A 24,509-nucleotide genomic window follows, 5' to 3' on the forward strand; every position below is an offset into this window, starting at 1 on the left:
TCCAGAGTTAAATTCATACACTTGCAGTCAATTCACTTTTGACAAAGGTGACAAGAACACATATTGGGGAAAGGCCAGTTTTTAAAATAAATGGTGTCAAGACTGGATATCCATATGCAGAAGAATTAAACTAGATCCCTTTCTTTCAGCATATACAAAAATTAACTCAAAATATAGACTTAAATAGAAGCCTATATAAATAAAACTATGAAACTACTAGAAGAAAACCTTGGGGAAACATAAAGGACATTGGTCTGGGAAAGAATTTTTTGGGTAAGTCCTTGAAACTACAGTCAACAAAAACAAAAATAGGCAATTGGATTACACCCAGGTAAAGAGCTTCTGCACAGAAAAGGAAGCCGTTAGCAAAGTACAGCGACAACCTATGGATAGGGAAGAAATATTTGTGAGTTATCTATATGATAAGGAATTAATAACAAGAACACATAACGAATTCAAACAATAGCAAAAGAAAAACCCAAGTAATATGATTTTAAAAATTGGATAAAGATATGAATAGATATTTCTCAAGAGAAGACATACAAATGGCCAACAGGCACAGAAAAAAATGTTTAACGTCACTAATAATAAGGGAAATCAAATAAAAAACAATGAAATTTTGTCTCACCCAGTTAGAATAATTTTTATTAAAAAGATGAAAAATAACAAATGCTGATGAAGATGTAGAGAGAGGGGAATATTTGTACATTGTTGGTGGGAATGTAAAGTAGTACAGTCACTGTAGAAAATAGTATGGAAGGTCCACAAAAACTAAAAACATAACTACTGTATATATCCAGCAGTGTCTCTGCTGAGTATTTTTCCAAAGGAAACGTAATCAGTACATCCAAGAGATAGCTGCACGCCCACATTTATTGCAGCATTACCCACCATAGCCAAGTATGAATTTAACCTAAGTATTCATCAGTGGATAAATGTATAAGGAAAAGATGGTAAAAATACACAGTGGCATATTATTCGGGTAATAAAAAATAAAATCCTGTCATGTGTAGCAACATGAATGGAGCTGGATGTCATGATAAATGAAATAAGTCGGGCACAGAAAGACAGATACTGGATGTTCTTACTCATGTAGGAACTAAAAAAATTAGATCTCATGGAGGTAGAGAGTAGAATAATGGTTATCAGAGGCTGGGAAGTAAAGTGGAAAGGAAGAATAAAGAAAGGCTGGTTAAAGGGTACAAACATATGGATAGATACAACAAAAAAGTTCTAATGTTCTAGAGTACTATAGAAAAGTTAATAATTTAGTGTATGTTTCAAAATAGCTAAAAGAGAAGAATTATAATGTTTCTAGCAGAAAGAATAGATAAATGCATGCATGATGGATATCCCAATGACACTGATTTGAGCATTACACATTGTATCCAGGTATCAAAATATCACAGATACCCCAAAAGTATGTGCACTATAACATATCTGCAAAACAAAACAGAACCACAAAAGTTTGACTTTTTTTCTACAGCAATTAATAAGAAAGGAGACTAGGGTCTAATTCTTCTTTTGCTTTTCTTATTTTTGATATCATATAAAAAGTACAAGGAACTTTCTGCTCAACTTGAAGTTCCTACTCACCTGCTCGTCCATCTTACAATATCAGCTGGCACATGTTAAAGTGTCATGTTGAAAGTATTGTGCTGCTGCTAACATTTGTAAGTGTGAGTTGATTGGAAAAAGTCATAATTCAGCTTCCTCTGAAAATCACCTATCAAGATGCAAAAATCTAAAGCTTTCCCTCAGGGAACTCATCTAAATTCCATCTTTGCCTGTAATTTTTTCTCAGCTCCTGCCATTAGAATATATAGTACCTATTGATCATTCTGCCATATTTTTAAAGTGCTTTTGAAACTGGAAATCAGTGAACTTAATTTTGTGATTTAGACTATCTTGAAAACATCTTCATTCAGCTTTGCTACATGTACATAGAAGTTACCATCAAAGGCAGAACCAGCCATCCACGAGGGAAGGTAAGTGGATCAGGGATCACCCACTTGGTATGATTGGAGGAGTTCTGGGAAGTCCCACCTCCACCAATCGATAATGCAGTTTGCTTATGCTTAGAATTTAATTCCTAGAGTTCCAAATGTTTGGACTTTGTACATAAGAATTTGTGAACAGTACTCCTGGGAGAAATAACAGAATACCTAATGGTCACACATGAAAATTCCTTTTGAGAGAGCAAATTTCTGGAGGAAAAAAGATGAGAGACTAAAAAGATGTTGAAGAAATAGTTTCCCCAAGGAGATAAAGAAGAAATAGCTCTGGAATATTGAAATATTACCAAATCTACTTACTTCACAGATTGGCTTTATACTAACCTCAGAAGAGGGCCACTTCACTTGAAGTAGACCATTTTCTCTGAAGGGCTACATTACTACAAAATTTTGCAATGGTAAAAGCGTCTGTTTTGAGAGAAGAGTCATCCTTTGATGTTATTCTCTGATTTAATTGGCAAGCAGGAAGAAAAGTGATCTTTAGTTAATGTTTAAATTTCCATGCTAAGCGTCCTTAAAAACAGAACAAACACCTTCAAGGATAGAGTCAAGGCTGTGTCTCCTACACTCAATGGTAAGAAACAAACAACCACAACTTCGAATTTACTTTAGAACAGCATTTAGCCTCACAAGAAAAGTTCTCCAAAACAGTTTTCTTTTACCTTTGTCTGGCTACTGGTTTAGGATGCTGGAAAAATAAACCGCGTGGCTTATAAACAACAGATTTATTTCTTGTTCTGGCCGCTTTTATAAGGGCAAAGGCCTATCCCCAGTATCACCATCTTGGGAGTTGGGCTTTCAGCATATGAATTGTGGGGGGAACCCAAACATTGAGATGATAACAGGTAGCAAGTCTGATCATGAATTAATGAAAGAAGTTGGCCTTGCTCTGTTTTCTTCACTACTAAACTCAGCTAACTTCAGTCAACCATTTCATAAACTGAAGCAATTATAAGATGAATACACACAAAAAAATGAATTAAACAACATAAACTCAAAAGTAAAATGAGACTGCTCACCTGAATTTTTCTATTAGACTACGACTAATGAGATGACTTTGAAAAGGTCCTTCCACTTTTTTTGGTTTCATTTGTCCTCTCAAGTAAAAGGATAGGGTTGATCTCAATGATATCTATAATTAGGGTGAGGTATATCTTCCAAGGGAGAACTCTTTTGAGAGCAAAAGGAATAAGTATGCCGAAAGCACAGGCTGAAAGAAGGAATGCCTCAGGAAAACTAGTATGTTATGATCACCCTACTTAAAATGTATAGAAACCTCTTGGAAGTTCTTATCGGTATATAGTGTCCTAGGAATTTGTCTCCTCCTCCTAACAGCTATGAGCACTCAGAACATTTTACTCAGTGTTACTCTTACATGTAGCCATAACTAGGTGCTTGAATGGTAAACAATGGAGTTCATCTGGCAAGCGAGAATTGGAACTTCAACATTATGGTTTCCATCCACCTGTTAACTTTAAAGGAGAAGTTTTAACACTGGAAGTAAGTATTCAGAAACCAAAACCGTCATTCTGAACGTGAGAGTAGAGTGAGGCAGGTAGAACATTCGTCTCTATCACATTTACTCAGCATAGTGGCCGTCATGAAATAGACACTCAGCAAAACTCTTTTAAATGGATCTTCTGTTTCTTAGCTGATCATTAAACGGCGTTTGACAGATCTCAAACCATATTTTCACTCTTTGATCACTATAAGTAATATAGAATCCAAAACCTGTTTCCAATAAAGGTTCAAAGTGGTTCCTCATATAACATGTACTGGTAGCAAACCTCTTGATGATAGGAGAAAATGTATAAAGAGCTTTGTTTCAATAACTTGTTAATTTTGAACATTAAATATTCTTTTTTTTTTTTTTACTTTTTAATAGTGAGAGAAGGGAGGGGGGAGAGGCGTTTTATGCAACTGAAAACAATTCAGGAAGAGATTTATTCAGTAGTGTTGTGAAAGCATCATTGAACAGAAGAAAGATACTTGGCCTTGGGAAGAAAGAGAACAGGAAGAGGTGTGGGACCCTCAGCAGAGGAGTTTATAGATAGTTTCTCTAGAACATGGCTATTAACAAGGCTAGTCCAGTCCAGTCCTGTGGTTCTTTATTCAGGTTTTTATTACCTGGAAGAGATAAAATTGACAAAACTTCATTCCACTGCTTTTATTTCTAGACCAATCAGCTATAGTGAGAAAAGACAAATCATTTAATCCAGATATCACCATTGAAGGATTTACAGTCTGCCAAGTAGTCATCTAAATATATGTGCCAATTACAATGTTGCATCTCAAATTTTAAAAAATTAAAATTTGGAGGTGTTACAGTGAACTAAATACGGTTTGAAAAAGACTTCATACTTCTATATTTGAGTCCTTCTGGACAAACTGTAACCTCACTTAACAAGTAGACAAGATTGAAACCCTAACTAGGAGTATGCGCTCGTTAACAATAGCTGAGTCTTGGCCAATACCAGCAGCTATACTTCAACCTCTCATACACTGCTGAGTGTTCACACTGTGTTCAAGTGAGGCAAATGCCAGCCTGTAACAAAACCAGCTGTTTCTTTACTTCACCCAATTTCTGTAGGTCACTTCTCTTTTTTTGTCTATAAATCTTCTTCCACCACATGGCTGCTTTGGAGCCTCTCTGAATCTGCTGGGATTCTGGGGTTTGCCTGATTCGCAGAACGTTTATTGTTCAATTAAACTCCTTTAAATTGAATTTGTTTGAGTTTTCCAAGGCACAGACCCTGAGAAAAGTATTTGAGTATAAGAAATTTATATGGAAGACAATCCTTGAAAATGCCAGTAGTGAAGCATGGTAATGTCACAGCGAAGGAAAAGAGGCCAATGAAGAATATTTTATCAAGCAGCTACTACTGCTGTGAGCAAACAGACCTTAATATCACTAAAAGGTTCTGAGAAACGATGTAGAACATACACCAACTTATTGGTGTTATTGGAGGAGCCATGCTTGGTGGAGAATTTGTTCTCTTACATGTCTGTCCTAGTTGTGCAAGGACATAGTAGGTCTCAGCAGTCAGGGTAAATAGCTTGAGCAAGCAGATAATGTGTGTAGCTGGTTGTGAGTAGTCCTGCAGGCAAGTTAAATAGTAAATGACCGAGGACGTAATATTGGTACAATAGAAATAGCACAGTCTTTGGGAGAGTTTGGTACTCCGAAAAATAAAGTTAGATCCTTAACTGAGGAATTTCACTGAGTAAAATTATGTGGTTTAATAAGTAAATCATGAAAAATAAAGTTGTGATGCTCTTATAAGATATATCAGATTATCTAGCAACAAATAAAATGTGATTGACAAAAGCAGAAATAGAGCATGTGTATATGTAGCTCAAAGTCAATGAAGTTAAAGATACAGTACGAACTAGGCTGACTAGACATCAGACCTTATATCGTGTTTGGGGTTAACAAACCCTTGTGGGATTTATTTAAATCTATTTACATCCTGAAGATGTTAGCTACAGTGAATGAGTAATTTTTATTCATTTCGTCTCTATTTTGACTTTTCTCTTGTTAGAAAGGAGGGTTGGAAAGAATGGAAATTTTAGAATAGAAGCTGGATCTGATTATCTTAGATAATGGAAAGTTTTCCAAGAAAAGAAAGGAAAGAATTACGCTGTCAGTTCGGGATGTAAATTGGTTCAACCATTAGGAAAACAGCATGGTAATTCCTCAAAGACCTAAAAACCATTTGACCCAGCAATTCCAATACTGAGTATTACCTAAAGGAATATAAATCCTTCAAGCATTGTTCTATCATACAGATGCATGCATGTGCATGTTCACTGCAGCTCTGCTCACAATATCAAAGACCCAAATGCACATCAATGGAAAGACTGGATAAAGAAAATGTGGTTCATACTCACCATGACATACTATGCAGCCATAGAAAAGAATGAGATCATGTCTTTTGTGGGATCATGGATGGAGCTGGAGGCCATTATCCTTAGCAAACTAACATAGGAACAGAAAATCAAATACTGCATGTTTTCCCTTATAAGTGGGAGCTAAAAAACAAGAACTTCCTAACACAAAGACAGAAACGACAGACACTGAGGTCTACTTAATGGGGGAAGGCAGGAGGAGGAAGGAGTGTAAAAAATGACTGCTACTCTTAGTACCTCAGTGAAGAAATGATTTATACAACAAACCCCTGTGGCATGAGCTTACCTATATAACAAATCTATACACGTAACCCTGAACTTACAATAAAAGTTAAAAAAAAAAAAAAAAAAAGGAAAGTGATTGGAGGATACTGAAAAAGGCTTCGCCTAAATTGGAGTATGATGCTGAAGTGGAAAAAAGAAAACTGTGTGCATAATTTCGAATTGTTGGAGTTAAAATACCTGTATTTTTATGATGGCGATGCTCTGTCAGTTTTGGCTCACATTATTATTTTTTTCCAAGTTGTGTTTAGTGCCTACAGTTTCTGTCTAGCATTCCATTCTCCTTTGTGCCTCTGTGTCACCTTCATCCTCACTCATCTCCTTTACAGTTTTTCTCCTTTTTTGCACATGCGCATACACACCCACAGAGAAAGAGAGAAGAAAAGGTGACTAAGAGAAATTGAGAGACAGATTTAGAATGAACAGTTATTTTTTTAAACATAATTCACTTCCTAGCAAAGTGCTGGGTAAAGCAATATTTATATTTATCTTATGATTGTATAATTTTCACTTTTTCCTTCTCTCTCATTAAATTTGTTTATTTTCTTCCAAAATGGTATAATTTCTCCCTTGTAGAAATTGATGACTTCCTTTAAACATAAAACCACATTAGATGTGGTCTTCTCTTTTTTCCTTAAATTTTTGCCTCCTTTTTCCTTTCCTCTCTTTTTCTATTTTTGTGCCATCCAATTTCAAAACAGTATGGATATCTAGGTCCCTTGACAGAAGGCTATTTTTTTAACCTAGGCAAATAATTATCATTTTGTTGTTACACAAATTGCTTCAATTAAGAGATTGTCCCTTGACTTAGGTGAAATATTTTCAAATTATCATATTTCTGCTAGTTTGCTCAGGGACTGGGAAGGATATTGCAGAGGCCAGCCAAATACTTGAGACTATAGCTATAGAGTCAGCTGGGAAGCTCATGAATAAGAGTCTCTTAAAAAGGGCCTGGGAAAAACCTGTGTACACTGACCTATAGTACTAGATCAGGAATCCAGTTTTTCCAGTTTTTTTTGTTTTTGGAAATTCGTCGCATATAATCGCTAATCCCTCATAAATGTTCAATGTATATGAAGTTAATATCAGTTCTTAAAGTTTCTAGTGAAGACGGAAAAGTTACTGTCGGTTTTACCTGTCATTGTTTTTGCCTCTTGAGAAGGAACTTCATAGTAATAAATTATAACTCATTCACAGCTATAAATTGAAACATTTTACAGATTACAAATTTACTAAAGGGCTTTTTATCCTCATAAAATTTATGAGTATGTTAATATTCTGAAAAATTACTGAGGAGACAAATTCATAATTATAAATGACTTAATTTAATAAAAATGTTGATTCAAGTAATTATTTACTTAAAACCTAAGTTTGCCCAAGAGCTTGTAGCAAAATTTTTATTAACATCACATAATAAAGTAATTGTAGTGCTTTTGATTAAATTTTCAGCAAGGCTACAGTATACTATTATGATTTTTGTTTCTTCTAGGTTTTTGGAAAAAAAAAAAACTGGCTCACCTAAGCTCCTCATTCAGGATGTCAGAGTATAAAGCATTTAGAAATACAAGATATTTGTCTATTAGTACTCGAGTAGGAAAAATTTAGTTTTGTTTTCAAGGTGCTGGAGAAGTACAGTGGAAGGGAATTAAGAGGTATGTCTCCAGTACTAAATAATTTCTGGAGGACACATTTCTCAAAGAATAAGACTTACTTCTTCATTGAAAATTCTCTGGTGAGAAACAGGACAGCTAATGACTTGGAAATATAATCGTTAGAATGAAAATAGGAAGTTTGTCAAAAATATTTTTAAACCATTAAATATCACATTTTCATATGATCTTTATGGATGTTTCCAATAATTTAAATGTACAGAGTATAACTACATGTTCCTTTCCTTTGACATGGTGAGGTTTCTATTCAACCTTCTAAAGATGAATGGAATATATCAATTCTCTACACTGTATCTGCATCCTTAGAAACTCATGAGCACACAAAACAAACCGTGGTGAAAACCTAACTCGATTTGACCCAGGATACAAATTTTCCTAAACCTCCTAAATTTTCTCTAAATCACCATCAAAGAGTAAAGTTACAATGTGTCCGATGAAAGGTGGTGATTTTAAACACCTTTGAGATTCGGAAATCTTTGTTTAAACAAAAATGCATAAAGAAAGTAAACACGAAAACCAAAATAACATTGAGCTCCTTAGATCTGGCCATCTCCCTCTGAATTTTGCTCTGTCCTCACATGTAAGGAAATCTAAAGAAGCATGTGAAACAAGGTTTATATAAAATACTGGCCTACAGGACTGTTGAGAAATTCTTTAGAAATTTTGCCTTTATATAAGGCATTATTAATTTTCCTCTTAGAAAAGAATCCATGAACAACAGCCCTCTCAGATTTTCCTCTGCCCTTTTCTCTCACTGTTCACCTTTGTCATTTATAGTTGAATAATGTTAAGTAAAACAAATGGTACCCTAGGTAAATCAGTTTTCTTATTTATGCCTTTTAAATACTTCTGAATTTCTCTTAGAACATAACAGTTCCTACCTCACAAGAATATTACGAAGATTCCATAAATGGATATTTGAGTGAATGCTTTTACAGCCATTTTAATTAAAAAGTAATATTTTTGTGATTATAATTGCATAGTCCAGAACCCAGACTTCTACCTCTTGATTTAGTGCCTTTTCTCCTAGAGCAGGCTGCGGAGAATTCCACCAGCTTATTTAACCAGCTTAGTGTCCATAGCATATGTGAAAAGACCAAATCCAGTTCTGGGAGCATATAAAGCAATGTCTGGAAGCACTGATACAATACAATCACCGTCTTGGGTATTGGAAACAAATGGCAGGTTTCTCTTCTATTTTCTCTTGTTCTTGTATATTCTATCATGAAGGCTTATAACCCAAGGAGATTCCCACATGGCTTTATTTTGTTAGTTATGTTGTAATGCCATGCCAGAGTTTTAAATCTGAATTCTGGAGCAAACCACCAACTATGAAAAAAAAAACTGTTTTGAAAACACCATTTGGGCTTCTCCAACGCTTCAGAGCCAGCTTGTCAGCCGTTAGTCTTGCTCACCTTTCCTTTGCTCCTGTGTTCTTCTCAGAGAGCTTCATTGGACTAATGCTTCTGACTCTTTTCCCAGAACTGCCCAAAGGCATCACACAAAAGCTGCACGGAAATTTTTTAAACTTGTAGAAAACTGAAATGAGTTTTAATACAGCTCTTAAATGTTGCTCTTAATAGTTGAAGAATTAATGGTATGTAGATGTAATAGAATGCCATTCAGAAATTAAATACAATGTTAGAGTTCAAAATGTATCAATAAGAAAAGATAATCACAAAGAACTACTAATTGAAAAGCAGATTTTTTTCCTTAACATTATGTATATATGTATGTGTGTTATCTATCATCTATCTATTAATCATCTATTTCATTCTCAAATAACAAAAACCAATATCCCAGCAGGTAGGATAATTTTTAAAATTTTATTTTTTCTTAAAATGTTTATTTCTTTGCTCCTTCCTGCCTCCTTCCCCTCTTCTTTCCTTCCTTCTTCCCTTTTTTCCTTCCTTCTTCCCCTTCCTTCCCTTTTTCTTTCATTCCTTCCTTCCTTGTCCTTTCTTCTCTTGGAATGACCTTTAACACTATACATTTTCTGCAATGAATTGACATTCCATGTATGGTAAAATAGTTTAACAAACCTTTTTAATAGAAGAATAACATTTTAAACTTGTTCATAAGGCAACATCTGTGAAACATGGATTAACTGCACTGCTCTTTCATAGTCATTGATTGTTTGCTAGTCTCATTGGCCTTTACATTTCTTCTTCATTTATGAAAGAGATGGTACTTCAGAGATTAATCAATATTAACAGATGTATGACAGGTTATTTACTTGCCTGACACTTTCACTAATTCTTAAGACTGATAATAGCTTTTCTCCCTTATGACACAGAACAATTTCTAAATGATTGACACTAAATGTTATTACAGTGTTAGTGGACTCAGAATTAATTTTAATCAAATGCCGAAGCAAGGGCTTTAAGTACAAATCAAGAGCAACACTTAAATATTGAACCATATTATTTGTAATACAACAAACTAGTGACTTAAATTTATTGTCTTATCATTATTGTGTTCAGCTATATATTCCATAGAGCAAGAGATAAATTAAGCTCATTGCATTTCAAAAAGCAGTTCATAAAATTGTTAACTATGAATGTTTAAGGACATCAAGTAACTTCAAATATAAAATGAATGGAAAATGTCAGAACTTTTCTAACACTACCCTTCCTGTCCCCCTCCTCTTTCTCTGTTGTTTTATAATAATCATCAGAACAGGGGTTGTCTATGTTTAAGAAACATATTTCTAAAATTTTAATTTCATTTTCACTTTGACATGTATTAAAACTCATGTACACATTTTTCATGCTTATGTTATAAATATATATTTCTCTTAGAAGTGAATTTTTAATGGAAATACAGTATTTGACATATTATTTAGGCTTTAGAGAAGATATATATAAGTTGGATTAAAAAAAAAAAAAAACCAGAAGAGTTTTCTGTCTTCTATAAAACAATCATTATACTATAATTAATGTATATAGTAAGAAACACTACAACACAATTTCACCTTGTATAGCTAATAATAGGTAGTGCTATTTGTTTAAAATAAAAAGTCACTATAGGAATGTCTGGAGTCCCTAAAATCCTAAAAATACTTAAAGGAAATGACAAAGGCTTCTCTTTAACATTTGATTTTTATCTAAAATCTTCATTTTTTATATTTAGCTTATAGCACCCTAAGATAAATTTAAATATATCTTCAGCATTTAAAGTGAAGTACACATGTTAAATATCAATTTATTGCATTGAAATAATTTCTATATAGAAATCAAGTCAGTTATGAAAATTAACATTCAGGTTCCAACATTCAATTTTAATCTTTAGCTCTTTAGTCAAACAATAGGAAGACAACGGTAACATACACAATATTGTCAAATTTAGGAAAGGTAAATTTGCTTAAGCAATATCTTTAAGATTATTTACTTGAGATAATCAAATTTTAATCAGAAAGATTCCAACTCAAACTTAATGACCTAAGGAGTCCTTACAAAAAATGGATTTTTATGTAAAGTATTTTTTCTTAAAATGAGTTTTTCATTAGGTAAAAATAAGTTTGTTTTCTGCAGATATGTTTCTATAGTACTATACCTTTGGGTTATTTTAATGTTAACTAGACTAAAGATTTGGATTATTCACTTTAATTTTGTGAAAATATGACAAATCACTCTTTAGCATGTTATAATGTCAGTAAAATAGACAAAAGGATTGTATGAATCCTGCGGGGGACTTAAAAGCTAAAGGGAAGTGCAAGTATACCAAATCCGAATATGTTAAAGTTGAGGTGCACCTGACTCATTTCAATGAACTCAGTCACACTATTTGAACAGTAACACCAATAGGAGTAGCCCATGCCTGCTGTTTGGGGACAAGACTGGACAGGAAAAATGTGGCACATATACACCATCGAATATTATGCAGCACTCAAAAATGATGAGTTTGTGTCCTTTGTAGGGACATGGATGAACCTGGAGAACATCATTCTCAGCAAACTGACACAAGAACAGAAAATGAAATACTGCATGTTCTCACTCATAGGCGGGTGTTGAACAATGAGAACACATGGACAGAGGCAGAGGAGCACTATACACTGGGGTCTGTTGGGGGGAATAGGGGAGGGACAGCGGGGGGTGGGGAGTTGGGGAGAGATAGTATGGGGAGAAATGCCAGATATAGGTGCAGGGGAGGAAGGCAGCAAATCACACTGCCATGTGTGTACCTATGCAACTATCTTGCATGTTCTTCAAATGTACCTCCAAACTTAAAATGCAATAGAAAAAATAATAAAATAGTGGATTAAAAAATATTACCTTTTTTTTTTTTTTTAAAAAAAAGAAACAGTTTCTGTGACTCTCAAAATATGTTATTGACAGTTGCTTCTTCTGGTTGAGAAACACAGAGATGGACAATTAAATATTTCAGATACTTTTAGTAAGTTTACTTATACGGCATAAAAAGAATAGGTGCAAATAAAACAAAAAGAATCAAGCTCTGCCTAATCATACACAAGTAAAGTGCATACCAATGAAAACATCTTAAATATCAAGTGAAAAACTCAATGCTATCAATTTCCCAACTTGCTATCCTAGTACCTTGATTCACTTTTTAATCAGTAAGTGTCATTTATTGCAGTTATAAATATGTTCTCTTTCTTTTTTTAGAGCTGAATTGCAACATATTATTTCCATGTGATCCTCTTGTGTTTAGCACACTTGCACAAATGGGGCACTTTCAATACAGGATTATTTAGTTAAGGTGATTAATGGCATATTCAGTCAAGAGCTTTTTAAAATGAATTTTGAGTGGTACAGCTTCAGTAAAGTATCGGCTGAATTTCAAGAGAATGTGTTGGTTGTTTGCAATGACACAGGTGCAGAGAAAGAAACAGAGAGGAGACATGACAGAGGAAAAGGGGGGAAGAATATGTGCAGGATTTCCTTTGTTTTTTCTCTGTAATTTTAAGATTTCTCCAGGCAAGTAAGAGCTTTGTTCATAAACTTAAAAGAACAGCAAATTTGATTTCAATACTTAATATGTATTGCATAGTAATTATTGAGAAATATTGTCCTTTTTCTAATAGAACTTGAGCAGTCATGGGTTAGAGTTTGTGTATATTTTCTACTCAATGAAGCGATACTAAATTATGCCTGACAATATTTTTAAGCCTTGCCTTGAGAGCCATCTGCAGCACTATGAATGATAGGCCTCAGCTCTAAACTCTCTAAGGACTTTTGAGTTTTAAGCATGAGACTATGTTGAAGTTGACATATCTTTTAGGAAATAATGTTTTTTTTTTCTTTTTCCTGTGGAGAGGAGTTGTCAAGTATTTCATCTAAGCTTGAGTAATTTACCACTTCACTTATCTCATTAGCTAAGTTAATTACCTTTCTTAAGTGAATCCTTCATAGTACTGATAATCATTAGAAATGAATTTTTTGAGGTATATACAAACTCACAACTTACATAATAACATAAAAATAGACATAATTTTTCAAATAACAGCCTTTAAATTAATTGAGATGAACTTGAATATTTTAAAAAATATTGCATTGTACTTATCTACTCATAGACATTAAGGTAAGTAAGCTAAATATATACTCCAGGATATAGAAAAAAGCAGGGCACACTTAGAGAACAAACTTTGTCAGTGGATTACCTAACCCAAAAACTTCCTCAGATCTAGAAAATAAAAGCTTGAGTGTATGATTTAGAAGAATACTGGTGGGGGTTGGAGGGAGGAAAGAAGAGAACATTAGACTGTTGTGGGTAAGAAAATATCAGAAAAACTGTGAGGGAGGTACAATAAGGAGAAAGAAAGAAAGATATTGAGAGAACAAGAGCAAGGCTTGATGTTTCAGCCGAAAGGAAATACTGCAGGCAGTTGATTTAGCTTTGCTAACTCTTACTTTAATCTTCTAAAAGTTGAATTAATAATATCTAATTTCCAAGATATGTTTTGAATATAAAAAGGAATGTTCATAAAGCATCTGGAATATTACTTGACACACAATAACTACTGACTGTATTTAGTTCCCTAAAGCACATATTAGTAATGATGAGACAAGCCTTGTGTTTGCCACATTTTTAATCAAAATGACAACAAAATTATATTCCATAAAGACAGAATCTTGAAAGCTTTCTACCTTAGCTGATCCAAAACTCAATGAAAGCCTAAATTGCTTTTATGTTACTAAGAATCGATAATCTTCAGATAAAGTGAAGTCTTCCATTTTAAAACTGGAGATGCCTACACAGGAAATTTTACACATAAGCAGTTTCCCAGGTTGTAATATACCAACCCTCTACAATGTCTTCAATACTTAGTACAAATATAATATGTATGAATTTTGGCCAGTGTGATTTTTTTTTGGATTTGAAAGAATTCAACATGCAGTGACATAGAAGCAAAATAGGGGAGTGGAAATGATCTATGGGCAGACTTCTTAACTATGAAAGAATAAATTTATTTAAAAATACACTACTGATATTACTTACGTAAGTGGTTACTCCTTGTGATGGTTAATATTAAGTGTCAACTTGATTGGATTGAAGGATGCAAAACACTGTTTCTGGATGTATCTGGATGTTTCTGGGTATTGCCAGAAGAGATTAACATTTCATTCAGTGTACTGGGAAAGGAAGATGCACTCTAAGGAAGGCCAACCCACAGTATGGGTGGGCAGCATCCAATGGGCTGTTAGCTTGGCTAGAAAAAGCAGGTGGAAGAAGGTGAAATGATCTAACTTGCTAAGTCTTCCAGCTTTCGTCTTCCTCTGGTGCCAGATTTTTAAGAAACCTAAATTTAATAAATTAGATGCAGTACAAGATTAATGACAATAAGAATAGAACAGTTAAAATAATGTACCAAATAAAAGTTATGTGAATGCACACGTGCTCACTCTCTCTGACTCTCAGAATATCTCATTGTACTGCGCTCACCCTCCTTCTTGTGATTTGCTGGTCTGATCATCGCGATGACTACTGAGTGACTAGTGTAGGGGTAGCATATTCAGAATAGATATACTAAACAATGGAATGATTCTTGTCCCAGGTAGGATGGTGCAGAATAGCATAATATTTTGTCATGTTCCTTAGAACACTGTGCAATTTTAAATGTGTGAACTGTTCCTGAGTATCACACAGTTATGATTAGTGTAACTTTATAGTAAGTCTTGAAGTCAAATAGTGTCAATTCTCAAGCTTTGCTCTTCTTCAATATTGAGTTGGCTATTTGGGGTCTTTTGACTCTCTCTATAAACTTTAAGAATCAGTCTGTCAATATCCACAAAAAACTTAATGGGATTTCTATTGATTTCATTGAACCTGTACATAAAGTTGGGAAGAATTGACCTCTAGACAGTATTGAAGCATTCTGTTCATTAATGTGGAATAGTTCTGTATTTATTTAGTTCTTTTGTTTCTTTTATCAAAGTTTCATTGTTTTTCTCATAGGGATCTTGTACATAATTTTGTTAGATTTATCCATAAATATTTTATTATGGGGAGTGCTAAGGTAAATGATATTTTTATTTTCAAATTCTATTAGTTCATTGTTCATGTATAAGAAAACTATTGGTTTTTGTATATCAACTTTGTATCCTACAACATTGCTATCATCATTAATTAGTTCCAGGAATTTTTGGTTAGCTCTTTTGGATTCTCTACATAGATTATCATGTTCTTTGCAAATAAAGACTGGTTTACTTCTTCTTTCCCAATATGTGTATACTTTATTTTACTTTATTTCATTTTAAAATTATTGTTGTTTTATTGTATTAGACATTGCCAGTACAATATTGAGAAGGTGAGAGCAGCATCCTTGCATTTTTTCTGATCTTAGTGGGAAAGCTTCGTGTTTCTTACCATTAAGTATAATACCTTATAGGATTTTTGTAGATAGCCTTTATCAAGTTTGGGAAATTTTCCCGTATTCCTAGTTTACTAAAAGTTTTTATCATGAATGCATGTTGGATTTTGTCAAATACCTTTTCATACGTCTATTAAACTTATCATGATTTTTCATCTTAAGCCTGTTGAAATGATGGATTGCCTTAATTGATTTTAAACCACTCCTGCATATCTGGGATAAATCTCTCTTGGTTGTGGCATGTAATTATTTTTATGCATGTTGGATTTAATTTTCTAATACTTTGTGGGGGATTTTTGCATCTATATTCATGAGAGATATTAGTCTATACTTTTCTTTCAATATCTTAATCTGGTTTTGGTATTAGGTTGATGTTGGCTTCACAGAATGAATTAGAAAGTATTACCTCTGTTTCTGTCTTATGAAAGAGATTGTATAGAACCAGTTCAATTTCTTCCTTAAAAGTTCAATTTTAGAATTCACCAAAGAACCCTTCTGTACCTGGTGCTTTCTATTTTTGGAAGGCTATTAATTGATTCAATTTCTTTAAATGATCTAAAAGAGCCTTCCAAAAATAGAAAGCATATTTCTATAACAACAGCTAGATGGAACTACTAAATAATTTTCAAATACTTTGGAGGGCATTAAAGTAGTCACTTTTTCCTTTAGAAAGATGAATACTCAAGACAAGTGAATCATTCTTCCTACCTCCTTAGTCAGTGTCCAGCGTGCTTACCTCTTTCCTAGGCCTCAGTTTTGCCCAGTAATCTGTCCCACTGATTTTGCTTGGCCAGTTTTCATTTTATACTATGCTTGGAGCATTTGAGTTTCTCCCTCTGTGAACCACCAGAATGCCTGAAAATTGAAGCTATTCTCAAATCATGTTGAAAAAAATCTGGAATTATGATACTAAAAGTTTCTCAATGAATGTAAAAGCTACAGATTAGCTTTTCTAAAAAAGAACAACAAAATCTATTGAGTTAAATTTTTTCCTGATTGAAGAAATGCATTTTTTTCTTTAAAAAATAGATTTTTAAAGCTGAAGTTGAAAATAATACAGGACTCTTTAGTCATAGTCATTTTTTATTATGTCTGTAGCTGATTAGCATGGTGAGTTTAAATAAATGGCCAGAAAAATGGTCACAGAATATCTTAATACTGATAGCTGATGTTGGCCTAATATCGACCCTATGATGCTCACTTATCATTATGTGTGAAGAAATCACATAAAAGCAATTGCATTTATGAGCACTTGTTTTCTATCATTTTCTTTGTGAATACATAAAATTGGAAATATATACACATAGTGAATTTAAAAATGTGTTTTATAGACAATGATGATAAGTTACATCTCTTAGTTTTCTTTGTCGATATTTAACTGATGAAAAGTATAGGAAAAAGTATCCAGAGGCTTTTAAATCACTATAAAGAGAATGTCCCTGAATCTCTTTATAGAATCACACTTACATAATGCACTTCCAATGCCTCCAAAATGGTTCTACTCCCATACACAGATGTTTTTCTTAAAGTTGAAAAAAATACATAGTATAAAATGCACACAGACTTATTTTAAAATAATTTTGAGATTAAATTTCTGAATTAAGTTTTTATTTTTGGCTTGCCACAAATTCCAAATAGCACATGCTTTTACAGATTTTGTATGCTTCTATCAACAAACATGATAAATTGTATTTTTATTATACTTCCATGGAGAAAGCGGATCTTTATGTCTCTGACTCAGCCATTCTTGGCTTCAAGGTAAACATTTGATTTGTTGGCTTTCACTAGATGGTAATAGTGACTATTTTAGAAGACAGCATCAGGTGTGTCCTGGCAATTACAGATTCTGCCTACAGACCTTCGTTCATTGTTCCTTAGATTTGGATCTCAGGTCCTGTGCTTGATCTGAAATACCTTCTACTACCATGATTACATGCCATGTACTTCTCCTAGGAATGTAATTCTCTCACCCTCTGACTTTAAGACTTTTCAATCTTTTGCTGCCCCTATTAGCTCTTTGTTTTTTTCTCATTGCCTTTCTAAAACTTTTTTTTATTATTGAATGATTTTTAAAAACATTTCAAGACTTTGTCTATCTTTTGCTGCTTCTCTTAACTATCTCTGTTTTTCCTTACTGTCTTTATAAAACTTCTTTTTAATTATCGAGTGATTTTTTAAAAACACCTCCCTTGCCTCCTTTCCGGGCATCCACCTGCAAGTTCTGTAGCTTTCAAAAGCATTGCCATCTTCTTGCCAAGTGTCTTATAATCCACATGGATGCCGTACATTCCTGTGTTGTGCTCTCTTTAATACCACTATAATCCCAATTTAATGCAAACGTTACCTCCTGCGATAAAGAGAAGTCAAATTTATAGTATCATTCTAAATGTCTATATTCCAAAATTTTACAGATTTCTGTAGCTCTAACACCAGTCACTTTCCACTGAAATTCCAACATGTGGTTGCTCTAAGGTCCTTGAGGGTCTTAAATCTTCATGAGGATAAGAACCTGGAGGGTTTTTTTTGTTTGTTTGTTTTTCTGCTATATCACCAGTGCTCACTAGATTTCTACTTTTAGTAATAGTTCAACAAATAACTGATTAAAAAAAAATGACTGAGTGTTTGTATGTCTAGGGTTTCAGCTGCATGGATGGTCTCCATAGCTAGAGAGAGAAGCTTACGTGTGAGCATTCCTTGGCTCCCTGAGCTACATTGCCATCTACTGCTCACAGTTGTGGCCTTTCATGGTGGCAAACAGATGAAGCTCCCCCCCCCCGCCCACACACACACACACACACACTCTCTCTCTCTCTCTCTGTTTCTTTCTCTCTCTCTCTCTCTCTCTCTCTCTCTCTCTCTCTCTCTCTCTCTGTGTGTGTGTGTGTGTGTGTGTGTGTGTGTGTGTGTGTGTGTGTTTGTGCGTGGAAAGAGAGAGACAGAGAGATACCTTGTGGGCTTTTATCTACACATTTTATCAACTTCGCTGTCCTCATGTTTCTGTGTTGTTTTGCTTTGTTTTTGTCTGATGAAAGTCTCTCCAGCCCCCACTGCCGTCGCAAGGATTTCTTTCTCAGGTCTTTTCTCTCCAATGATCGTATTGTGAAAATATAAATTTTACTGTGTTCTTTGAACAAAAGTCTTCATGTGAGTGGAGTGAAACGCTGTTGAGAAATTTGAAAGTTCTTTGCTAAAACTGCCAACTAAAAATTAAACATTATTATTATTTTAATTTCTCACATTTAAATCCATCTCTTCAAATTAAGGTGTTTTAAGTTTCTGTTAATTTTAGTGCCACTGTTCTGTCAGAAAGAGAAAAGATAAAATCATTTATGTCCTTTTTTTCAAAATCCCAATTTTAGATCAAAGTTTTAATTGAACGTAACCTGATTTTCTTTCCTAATTATTAGTTGACTGGCTCCAGGTCCTTGTTATATTGTATTCTCTCCCATGTTTGCCTATCTGTGACCTTTTCAGACTCTCACCACTATTTGTATGATATTCTCCACCTTTGATCTCCCGTCAGACAGATGTCTTCCATTCTGTTCTCTCTTTTTAACAGTCACCCAGTCTAAGACAATCACTAGAAAAATACTGCTCTGAAAGAGAATTTAAAGCAAGTATCAATATGGCTAAATAAATACTTAAATATTAAATTTTCAGTATAGTCTATTTAGAGGACATATGTATGGGTGTGACTTTCCTTATTTTAAAAACAGTGCTTAGAAAGAGGGTAACAAAATCAATATTTATTAAACACTGCAACTTTGATGGCATATAATACCTGTTATAGAAAGGAAATGAGTAATGAATAATCTTCATATCTGAATTTTATTTGAAAGGTGAAACCTCTAAGACTGAAAGCCTACCATTGTTTCATATTGATGATTCTACAGTGAATATGTTTAAGTGCAGTTATTCTATCTACTGACTTTTTACTTTTAAAACAATATTTCTTGTGGATTTGAGCAAAAGACAGAAGATTTGGCTGCTTACTTCTAAATAAGTCTGGGAAAGAATTAGTTATATTCTCTACCACCATTCCTTAACCTCTGCAAGACTGGAGGGTGGCACAGACATGACTTATATACAACAAAACAATTTAAGCTATATTTTGAACTGTCTTATGTACTGTTTTAGTCACATATTAGATCTGCATGAATACCAAAACCAACACAGTAACAGGGAACTATACAATATCCTGAGCATAGATCATGCGCTTAGAGAATCTGTCTCTCATCAATCTGTGTTGTAATGTGAATCTAATGGTTTTAAAGAATAAGTGGACTCTAAAAAGAGTCTATGAAGTAATGATTCTGCTCAGTTAATGCTCCTATAGCACTGTTAAATATATATACATGTGTATGTATTTTAGCTTATATATGTGTGTGCATGCATATGTATCTATGTACCTATCTATATTAACTTCTTTTAATCACATCACTTAAACCAGTAAACTTTGGCCACCCATTAGAATTACTTTTCAAAACACAGAGTTTGGGTCTTGTCTTGGAATAATTGAATCTAAATCACTAAATGTAGGATCCTGGCATCGGTATCTTAAAAAATTCTCCATGATTCTAATGTGGATCCAGAGTTGAAGACCAGTGAACAAATAAGTAGGAAAACAACACAGCACACTCCGAAGTATGTTAGTTTCTGGATTTCTATGGCTGCAGGTTGGCAATTACTATACAGTATGAAAAAACTACAGAAGAAAGGGCAATGAGTAATTTTCAGCCCTAGAATTGGTTCTCTTATCATTCATCTTATATCCACCCCTCATGAAAAGGACCATAAATACCTTCCTTCAACAAGTGCAGCAAAGGAAGCAAATTAGGAAATCACTCTCTTGTTACTTCCAATATGTGAATATACCTTAGGAAAATTTCTTGCTCTCTATGGTAGATACTAACATGAGTATCCTCTGGCTTCACACCTTGGGGAGACATACATTTTGTTTGCAGAGATAGTTTATTTTTGGAACAAATCAGAGAAGAAGTTTCCCTCCATATGAAACCAGAATCTCAACTTGAGGTGGACAACAGAAATATACCTTAAATAATCATGAAGGAGTTGTCTTAATTAGGAATGTTAATGCATAATAGAGTCCCTCATTAGTATAGGTGAATACAAAAATTTCTTCTATAACTAAAGGACTAAAGATTCTTTTACATACCTTCTTGTTTGTATAGCTACTTATTTCTAAATATGTCTGGGAAAGAATCAATTATATTCTCTATCACCATTCACTAACCTCTGCAAGATTGGAGGGTGGCACAACAATGGAGTTAATGTATCCTGGACTGTAGAATGTGAGAAGAGGTAATTTGAAAGCTAAAACAGTCTCATATTTAAGCAGATTCTCCTTCTTTAGCATCTTGTGAACAGTTTTACTCCCATTATCAGAACATGGATGTGCAAAGATAAAAAGTGAATTTTAATGAGAAAGTTTAATTTAAAGATTTGTAATTATTTGTTTCATGAAATTAAATAAAATGAGGGAATTCATAGCTGGAGAAGACAGGGAATTCTCTAACCTTTTAAAACACTTTATTATGTATTAATAATTACTTTCATTTTTCATTAGGCTACGTTGTACTGTTATTATATTATTTTCTTTTTCCATAAAATGTATGCCTTTCTATGATATATCTGAAAAGAGGTATCTAATTGAATGCTAACCTTTGGTCAGGGCTCTACACAATTACTATCACCTTTGAGATAAGCATGTTTCTGGATCTTCAAGTTAGAAGATATGTGCCCTTTAAAATTAATATTTTTAGTTTTGATCTTAGCAAAAAAGAATGAGCACATTGAGCAAATCAGCTTATTTAAACCAGATCCATAATATCACATGCATTTTCTTCTGGAATAATGTTTTATCATTTCAGTTCAGCTCTAACTTGACTTTTATATAAACTTGGCTCACTTTTAAGGACAGATGATACTACAATTAGTTTCAGATGACCTTTGTATTTTCACCAAAAATCTATTAAGCATCCTAACATGCCCCTTTTGAATCAATCCCTATTTGTCAATGAGATTTTTTGCAGTTAGGGGCTGTAACATTACAGAAACAGAAAATAGAGGGAAAAACTTTTGCCTTCAGGGAGTTTACCTTCAGCAGGTTATTATCATCTTGAAGCTACTGTAGAGTAATAAAAGAGTTCTAACATTTTCCTTATTGATGACAGCTTCAAAAGAAAATGTTCATTTTTGCATAAAATGTTTGAATAATCTTTTTGAGGTTTTTTTAGTTAAATTGTGTAAAATGCTATCTCTCTCAATTTTGCTGTCAGATTTATAGTCAATGTACAGCAGTACTTAATAGAAATATATGACTTAGGTCAGATAAGTTTAGGTTACATTTTTGCTAACGCCCATCACAAAACTCTGTAAACTTTTCCCCTTGCATTCTCAGAGGGGTAATGTTATGAGAGATAAAGAAGAGCAGAATTAGATGACTTCATGAGTATATGAGTACATAAATTGATTACGTTGGCATAGACAGTGGATCAGTTTCAAAGTTTATATTTAGGGTACTAGTCTTAAATTTAAATAATATTTTGGTGGCTTTTGCTTTAAGCGCCAATAAAAATCATAAAAAGTTAATGTTAAACCCTATGATGGACAGTTTCCAAAGGAGATACACTATTGAAATTAGAATTGATTAAAAAATAGCTTAACCGATAGCAGATTTAGCATTAGAATAAAGAACTGTTTACATTTTTATAAATTTAGGTTGATGATTTAGGTTATTAGAGATTATTTTCTAATAAGAAATAAAATATAGAACAATATACTACTATTAACCTAATAAATTATAATAGATGTTATCTATATTATTTATCTGCTCGTGACATTTATTCTGAAGCTAAATGTGTTTATTATTTGAAGATAAACATCACAATAATTATAAGAGTTGAGTTGAGTCAGGCTATGTTTCTAATTTTTATATTTTGTTAAATGGTTGACATATAAAAATCATGCTGAATTTGCTAATGAAATTAATGGTAACGTTAGTATATTTAGGTATTAGAAACTCAAAAAAGGAAATACTTTGAAAGTGAATATACCTCTAGGACTTTCTATTTCTACTTAATTGTTGGGACTTTTCTATGGTACTTTCCTTAAACACAAATAATAATTGTGATTCAGATTATTTCTAGGTTTCTTGGACATGTAAAGTATGTACATTCTTGCTAGGAATACCACCTATTTTACCAAGTATTAATTCAGGAACATTGCAATTTATTTCTGAGATTACAAATATATGTCTGTGTGTTTATTTGTTAAAAATAAGTTTACACATATGTTTAATTTCTGTATAAATCACATATACATATAAACATATTTTTTATTCTTTATTGAGGATAAGGGAGCAAAACCACTTTTGGTGTACAATTTGTTGCTTGGTAGGAAACCTCTCCACATTGGAAAAAAATTTCTTTCAGCAAGCACCTGTCTTTCACCAAAGGAACAATTACTGTTGCTCCATCTTTAAAATCCAGTGTCTTAATCATTTACAGAACATGAATGTGCCTGATCTATTGTAATTTCTTGTAGGAAAAGCTAAGATTTTATGTGTGTGTGTGTGTGTGTGTGTGTGCGTGCGCACACACATGCATATACATATACATATATACTCAATTATAAGTCATCTGATGTATTCATTATTATTATTATTTTTAATCAAAGTTACATAGTAACAACATGACCTGTCACTGTTGAGGTTAATTAACTTTGATCATTTGATTGAAGTAGGCTTTGTCAGATTCCTCCACTGTAAGGTTACTCTTTCCCCATCCCCACCATCTGCTTTTTTTTTTTTTTTTTTTTTTTTTTTTAGAGAAGGAAAGAAGAAAAAAGGAGTGAAGGAGAGGAAGACAGAGGAAAAAAAAGAGGGAGAGAGAATGGAAATGTTGCTTTATTCTAAAAATGGGTATTAATAATGGCCGATCAGTATTTCATTTAAACCTATAAATAGGTGTGATGTGGTATTGATAAGAATGTGTATTTTGTATATTTAAAGTGGAGAGCTCTATTAATATTTATTAAGTTTACTTGTTCTGGATCTGAGTTCATCTCCTGGATATCCTTATTAATTTTCTGTCTTGCTGAGTCTAAATCTCTTTATAGGTCTTATGTATCTGGGTGTTAGAATCGTTAGCTCTTATTGTTGCATTGATCCTTTTACCACTATATCTTTGTTGCTTTGAAATCTATTTTATCAGATGCGAGAATTGCAACTCCTGCTTTTTATTTATTTATTTATTGCTCTCCATTTAGTTGGTTAATCTTTCTCCATCCCTTTGTTTTGAGTCTTTGTGTATCTTTGCATGTGAAATGGGTCTGGATGTAGCATATCGTTAGGTTTAGGCTGTATCTTTTGATTGGGGGATTTAGCCGATTTAAATTTAGGATTACTGCCATTTGATGTTAACTGGCTGTTATCCTTTCGTTGATGTAAATTCTTCTTTATGTTTATGCTCTTTCCTTTTTGGTATATTTTTAGAAAGGCTAATACTGGTTGTTTCTTTCTATGTGTAATGCTTCTTTCAGAAGTTCTTGTAAAGCAGGCCTGGTGGTAATAAAATCTCTGAGTACTTGCTTGTTCACAAAAGATTTTATTTTTCCTTCAGTTGTGAAGCTTAGTTTGGCTGGATATGAAATTCTGGGCTGAAAATTCTGTTCTTTAAGGATGTTGAATATTGGCCCCCACTCTCTTCTGGCTTGTAGGGTTTCTGCTGAGAGATCTGCTGTAAGTCTGATAGGCTTCCCTTTGTGGGTAACCTGATCTTT

Source organism: Callithrix jacchus, chromosome 11 (genome assembly GCF_049354715.1).
Source record: "Callithrix jacchus isolate 240 chromosome 11, calJac240_pri, whole genome shotgun sequence".
Classification (NCBI taxonomy): domain Eukaryota; kingdom Metazoa; phylum Chordata; class Mammalia; order Primates; family Cebidae; genus Callithrix; species Callithrix jacchus.